Consider the following 6,905-nt stretch of genomic DNA (forward strand, 5'->3'; position numbering starts at 1 on the left):
GATCACCGAAGTCAAGCATCACTGGCTGCGGTCAGTGTGCGGGTGGGTGACCACTTGGATCAGTCTGCGTAGGGACCGAGGGTGTGCGGTATTGGTCCTCGTTAAACTGTGCTACCGTAAAGTGCTCGACTTCGCGCGCAGGTCGTCGGGCTAACGAAGCGGGGGTGCCGTCCCCTCCGCAGAGGATCAAAATTATAATGGCCTGTCCTCGGATCATCCTGCGGGATGTTTCCCAGACCGCCACCAATAGCCTATCGTGCAGCTCTAGTGCGACGTAAATTAACAACAACAAATAAATAAATACAAGAAAACACGAAGAAAGTTAGGAAAAACAATAAGTTGCAAATCCATTTCGGGCAAATCCGTGTTAAAATTATCTATTAAGATTTTGTTCTTTGATAATTTATATAATTTTTCCATGTGCTAATCTATTTCGTGAAAATTTGTGGCTAAAATTATTTGCAAAACAGGCATTTCTCTTTTCTATTTTATATTTTTTCTTAAATAAACATCTATTTTCTAAAACTATTTATGGTCAATTTTTAAAATTATCCAGTATAATATTTCCTTGCGCACATCTATTTCGGGCCCATCCTTGGTAGCTAACAAATGAATGCACAGAATAACAAATCATTTCAGCAGTGCAGTAAGAACGACACTTTAAAACCCTCTTGTTACTCTCAATTTGCGCTTTTGTTTTCATATTTCGTAACCTGCAAAAACATTTTAAAATCATTCCTGAAAAATTTCCTGTCCATGTAAGTTGATCAGATTTCGCTACTCGCTTTATAGTCCATTTTCATACTGTTTTTTCTTTTTCTTTTATTTTATTTTCTGTTTTTACATGTTATTTTTACTTTTTGTGTTCTACTTTATTTGTCGTAATTTTTATAAAAAAATATTCTGAGTGCTCCTCACACTATTGTATTAATATATTTTGCTTTGGCTTTATTGATACAATATCAGAAAGCACTCTGTTTTGCGGATATAATCGTGTGGGCTGATGAAAAGATTATATCTTTTTTTCCGGTTTCTTTCCGGTTTTTTAAATAAAATTTAATCTTTTTTTTTTTTAAGACTGTTGTTTGTTATGTTTTTACTTATTATTTCCCCCCTTTTTTTTCATATGTCTATAATTTTTCTTTGTTTTTTCTTCATTTTGAAATTTTATATATATATATATATATATCCCGGGCGCAGCTGTACAAATTTTTCAAGAAACAATCCCAAATACGCAGGTCACGAACAACTTATTTCACAAAGTAAAAACTTCTTGAAATGTCCTAAATTTCCTAAAAAACATAAAATAATACCTAATATTTAAAAAAAATAATATCCATTTATTTGCTGGAATTAAATTCTAATTATTTTAGGAAACTGCATCAATAAGTCTTTATTTTCAAATACGGTTCCAATATAATATATAATTTATATATATAATTTACTATATATATTTATCTGTACTTTTTTTAATGCCTTAATGCTCTGTTCAAGAGGGCGAAGATGAAGATCCAATGTATTCTGGATTCAGCATTTTAGATGTCCTATGGGAGAAGTATGAAACCGTCTCTCTTCTTCAAACAATCCATTGGGCTCAAATTCTTTGCCCTTTTGTAATCAAAGTTACAGATGCATACAAGACTTAAGCTGGCTGGTTTGTTTTGGCCCGATAAGCACACTTGCACTAATCTTTGTGTCAACACATCATCTCCGATTTCAAAGCAAGATTGGGACTGATGGATGCGATTTTAATCCCCTTTCGGGAAAAAATAAGGTCATATTCCATAGCAAAAACTTAAGAAGATCTAATATTTAGAAGAAATTTCAAAGTGTCCCTTTTAAGATAAATTTCCATATTTATAAGAATGTGAAGAAATGAGAAAAAAAAGTAAATATTTTAATTGCTATACTTTTAGCTTATTAATTAAATTGCAAAAAATTTGAAAAGCCAGTGATAAACAAATTATTTTATACCAATAAGGATAGCTATGAGTAAATTAGCGTTACCTAGCAGTTTTTTCTGTCCTTAGAGGAATTATAATTTTTCTTTTAAAAAAATAAATAAATTAGATCTCATCAGAACTAAAAATCTCTTTCTAATTTTTTTTTCAACCTTCTGTTTCTATGGACTCGTGAACAAGTCCTTTTTAAATAGGAATAAAAAATAAAGCATAATATTATGAAAAAATATATCCTTCTACCTTTATCTGTACAAATCTTTTATGCTGTAATAAATTTTCACATTCTAATGTAAAACAGTTCAAATCGCGAAGCAAATGTACTGCAGATAAAATCTCGAAAATTAGTTAATTTTTGTTAGGAGATGTATATAATGCTTCGTGTATAGTCTAGTAGACTTATAGTCTTTTTTGTCTATAATGAACGCATGTTTCTATCTATCTATCTGTCTGTCTATCTATCTATCTATCTGTCTGTCTATCTATCTATCTATCTATCTCTCTCTCTCTCTGTCTGTCTGTCTATCTATCTATCTACCTATATATATATATATAGGTAGATAGATAGATAGACAGACAGACAGAGAGAGAGAGAGATAGATAGATAGATAGATAGACAGACAGATAGATAGATAGAAACATGCGTTCATTATAGACAAAAAAGACTATAAGTCTACTAGACTATACACGAAGCATTATATACATCTCCTAACAAAAATTAACTAATTTTCGAGATTTTATCTGCAGTACATTTGCTTCGCGATTTGAACTGTTTTACATTAGAATGTGAAAATTTATTACAGCATAAAAGATTTGTACAGATAAAGGTAGAANAAGATATTGAGGTTGTGGGTTGATCTGGCACCTGGAGAATTGTTTAAATGATTGATACGTTATCGACAGACGTATGAGATATGAGATAAAAATAACAACTGTTTGGCAGAAACAAATGCATTTTATTGAGTATATTTGTACAAAAGGAAAAAAAAAACATAATGTGCATATGAGAAAAACAAATAAAAAAAGGTGTTTCCTTAAAAGAAATCGTTTTCAGTAAGGAATATTGCTTTCCCAGACTGCCAGCGACGTTGAACATCTTTGAGGCATCGAGTCATTGAGGTTATTAATTAGAGGCTAAGGTATTCACTCCCACACCTCCAGAAGAGCTATTTCTAGTTCTCAGAGAGTTTGTGGTGGTGGTGGGCGTCCAGCAATTCATCTGCCTAGAATGTCCCAAGCATGCTTCATTGCATTTATGTCCAGAGAACACGCTGGCCAATCCATTCGTATGATTCCATCCTACAAAAGGAAATCCTTCACCAAGTTAGCAAGATGCGGTCTGAAATTGTCGTCCATTAAGTCATCTCCAACTGCCGCAGCATAAGCATTACAATAGCTCTCAGAATTTCATCCCTATATCGGCGACCGGTCGGAGCTCCATTTTGAATGATATGGAGATAGGTGCTCCCGTCAATGGAGATGCCAGCATAGACCATCACTCCCCCACCGCCAAATTTTACCTTTTCACACTTTCATTCAAGAACGCAGTATTGTACCTGTTGTTTGCATTAACGTACATACATTATTTATACAATATATGTCACTTGCATGTATATACAAAATATTTATATCTTAAGTCTCTATGCATGTATTAATGTACCATAGGTGTATGTTCAATAAAAGTAAGTTCCATGTATGAATGTACAATTTGTGTATGTCCCATGTTTGCATGTACAATGTATCAATGTCCCATGGAGGCATGTACAATTTATTTATGAACAATGTAAATGCATATGTGTACAGCATAGGCGTATATGTCCATTGCATATATGTCAAAAGTATGCATGCACACATACACGATATATGCATGCTTAATGTATGTCCCATGCATTTATGTGCGATTCATTTATGAGCAACATATATGTATAACTGTACAGTATATGTATTTATACATGCACATCATATGCTTGTCTAATGTATGCATATACATATACACGATATGTGTATGTTCAATGTATGTATTCAAGCATGCATAAGACATTTGCGTATGATAGTACCAACATTGGACGTACTTATATTTTACATATACACGTACATTCATTAGACATGCATAGCATATGTACATATATACATTTCACACGCATATATTATACAGATTTACACACATATAGTGTACAGATATACATTCATACATTATATTCATGTGCTCACATATATTTTTCATATTTGTAAATACAATTGGACATAAATTTTTCGTACAAATTTACATGCGAATATACTTGTTATCCCAATGTATGCAATATGTACAATACACTTATGTCTAAATATATGTACAATACAATAAATAAAATTTGTGTAAGTGGAGTTTAAAGACCACTGATAAGGACTCAAACAAGTTAAATGACAAAATCAAACGATATTTAAATTTAGTTGTCAGCTTTAATTGTTCTATATCATATTAAAATTGCTTGAATAAAAAATAATTTTCAGATTTTTTCATGAAATGTGTGACACTACAAATTTAATTTTTTATAACATAATGCATAGTTCATAGAAATTTTTAGTTATAAAAAAGAAATGGTAAATTTTAAATGTGGAAATAATATTTAGGAATTTAAAATTAGATTATCGCTTGCTTCCAAAAAATAAGAGATAGAGTTTTATATGCTTTAGAAAAAATTTTAATACAAACTTTAATAATTTCAGTGTTAACTATTTAATGCATGCACATTGTATGTGCATACACACACTGCAAATACACATATTTAAATGTACGCAAGTATTTATACATTACATGTAATTACGTACATGTATAAGTTGTGTGAACTGACGTACATTGTCTGCACATTCAACTATTTTTTGTACATCCAAACATAACAAGTGCGTGTGTTTGAGCAAGATATATAGATATATGCGCAATTACATATGTACATACGTTGCCATGTGCATACGTATGCGCATACGTTACATGTACTTTGCATACATGTGTACATGCGTTATACAAACCATGTGTCTATGTATATGTAAACTACTATGGACATATAGAGTACCTATAAACAACATTCTTACTCATTGTATACAGGGTGATTCTAAAAAGATGGTCAAAATTTTGGGAAGTGATAGTACACACCCTACAAACAATTTTTATCAAAGAATGCATGGTCGAAAACAAAACGCAAAGGTGCTGGCGCAGTTGGAAAGTTGTTTCATGCAAATGTGAAAGCTCCATTCCTGTTGCGAGTTACCGCACTGCGAGTTATTATTTGCATGTAATGGGAGGAAGAAGAACTCGTATATAAATTTTCGCCTCGATTCATACATAAAATCTGCTGATTACCGCGCTACCTGAAAGCAGCTGCGAGTTATTATTTGCCTGTAATGGGAGGAAGAAGAGTTCGTATATAAATTTTCGCCTCGATTCATACATAAAAGCTGCTGATTCGAGAGTGCATTGTCAATCGCAGTAGTAACGCATCTGAAGATGTTGCCCTTCTCTAATAAGGAAAAAGCCGATATGCATCTTGTCTGTGCATTTAGTTCCAACAGAACGCAGCACCATCTCATTATGTACGAGAAGTGCGAAGCTATCTGGACGTAACCTTTCCAAACCAATGGATTTGGGCGAGATGGTCCTATAGCTTGGCCACCATGCTCACCAGATCTTTCATATATCGATTATTTTATGGGGACAGCTGAATGCTCATATGTATGAGACTCACATTGAATCTGCAGAAGAACTTGTTGCCAAGCTTTCGGCCGCTGTAGGGGAAGTTCGCGATATGACAGGTGTGTTTTAGAATGTTCACCAATCTTTTCTTTGGTGTTGTACTGCGTGCATAGCCAATGCTGGCCATTGTTTTAAACACTTATTGTAATCACATATCATTAAATTTCCTTTTATAACTTAATTTCATCGTTCTTTGTGTGTTTTTGCCTCATATAAGAATGTAATTTTTAACGCCCTATAATGGTTTCGTGTTTCGTTTTCGACCATGCATTCTCAGATAAAAATTGTTTGCTTGGGTGTGTACTATCACTTCCTAAAATTTTGCCCCACTTTTCAGAATCACCCTGTATAAAGAAGTACAATGTATGTTGATGAGTTAGCGGAGTAGCACAGTAGTGAGTGAAAGCGTTATCCCACATAAAGAAACTTGAAGATTTAAACATTTCTTTATTTCATACAGTACCATCTCGATACAGAGTACAACTGAAGATATTAAATATAAATACAGCTTAACAAAAGTTTTGGTACATCACCGGAAACAACCACACAGGGAAGTGACATAGTGAAGAGACAAGACAAGAACCCATGCTTACAACAATGCATGCCTTATATGCAGATTCCATAATTATATGCATAGATGACGTCACTTACGTTATCTGAAAAGAAAATATCTGATGCCAACACACGACCGAAACTAAATTCTGTTAATTTAATATATTCAGAGGAGTAACAAACCACTCCAACAATGTATATACTTTCGTGCACTGTATATACATCCTATTATCGTAACTTCATACAATATCTGTACCGACGTACATAAATGCAAGCATATACAGTATTTTCACATACGTTCAAACATATATTGTGTGTATGCGAACATACAAAACAATGCATTTGCATATAAACTAACATACATGCATACATGTATCACATATGCATAATTATATGTACGAGCATATACGGATTGTATTACAATATAATTATGTATATTGTACTTACAAATAACGCTCGCGCATTCGTGGCATATGTATATATAGGGATCAGAAATTGTATGCACGTGCGTGGGTACGTTCCATGCGCATAAAAATACGTTTCCCCATACTTACATAACATATTTACACATTTTACACATAGTATGCAATCGTAATTACTTGTAATCGTATATCGTATAGTTTGATTGCAATTAATCACAATAACTTGTATATTCCATTGCATAGATG

This window comes from Parasteatoda tepidariorum, chromosome X2, assembly GCF_043381705.1.
Source record: "Parasteatoda tepidariorum isolate YZ-2023 chromosome X2, CAS_Ptep_4.0, whole genome shotgun sequence".
Lineage (NCBI taxonomy): Eukaryota > Metazoa > Arthropoda > Arachnida > Araneae > Theridiidae > Parasteatoda > Parasteatoda tepidariorum.